This window comes from Protobothrops mucrosquamatus, unplaced genomic scaffold (assembly GCF_001527695.2).
Source record: "Protobothrops mucrosquamatus isolate PMUCROS unplaced genomic scaffold, P.Mucros_1.0 scaffold4132, whole genome shotgun sequence".
NCBI lineage: Eukaryota > Metazoa > Chordata > Lepidosauria > Squamata > Viperidae > Protobothrops > Protobothrops mucrosquamatus.
This window is the reverse complement of record NW_015390060.1, coordinates 5,223-6,339: the sequence shown is the minus strand read 5'-3', so window position 1 is coordinate 6,339 and position 1,117 is coordinate 5,223.

Here is a 1,117-nt window from a genome sequence, read left to right as displayed (position 1 = left end):
CTTTTCTCCTTTTTCTCTCCTTCTTTTCTTCTTTCTCCTTCTTTCTTTCTCTACCTCTCTCCTTCTCTTTTCTCTCTTTCTCTGTCCTCTTTTCTCCTTCCTTCTCTCTTTCTCTCTCCCTCTTTTCTCTCTCTCTCCTCTTTTCTCTCTTATTTTCTCTCTCCTCTCTTTTCTCTTTTTCTGTCCTTCTCATTCCGCTTTCTCTCTCTTTTTTTCTGTCCCCTTTTCTCTTTCTTTGTCCTTCTCTTTTCTCTTCTCTCTCTTTCTCTCTCTCCCTCTTTTCTTCTCTTTTTCTCTCCCCTTCTTTCTCTCTTCCCCTGTCTCTCTTTCTCTCTTCTTTCTCTTGTGCTTTCTCTCTTCTTCTCTTTCCCTCCTTCTCTTTCTCTCTCTCTCCTTCTCTCACTCTCACATACACAACGCGCACCCAAACACGTACTTCACCCTCTCTTTTCTCCAGTGGGGGGGAGACTTGGGGGGGGTGCCCCTTCACCCAGCTCAAGCTTTACAGACAGGGGTGTTTCAGTCCATTATGGAGGCCACTGGAAAAAGGCCCTAAAATGTATGAATTGGCCCTCCAGATTGTCCTGGTTGAAAATGGGAGAGTTACGTGCAAAAAATCTGGCGAAGGTTTAACAGATGATTTGGGGGAAGAAATTGTTGCAACATTCTGAATGAATATGATTCCGGGGAAGTCATTATTCAGCCGGGCGGCGTACGTGAATGTACGAGAACAAGTTAGCAGAGTTTTTTTTAAAAAAACACAGGATTTGGAAATTCAAGAATGCATGGGAATGGTGACTCTTTTACAGCTGGGTTGCTTCTAGAAAGAGTACAGAGAAGAGCAACAAAGATGATCAGGGGACTGGAGGCTAAAACATACAAAGAACGGTTGCTGGAATTGGGTATGTCTAGTTTAACGAAGAGAAGGATGAGGGGGGACATGATAGCAGTCTTCCAGTATCTCAGGGGCTGCCCCAAAGAAGAGGGAGTCAAGCTATTCTCCAAAGCGCCTGAAGGCAGGACAAGAAGCAACGGATGGAAACTAATCAAGGAGAGAAGCAACCTGGAACTAAGGAGAAACTTCCTGACAGTTAGAACAATTAACCAGTGGAACAAC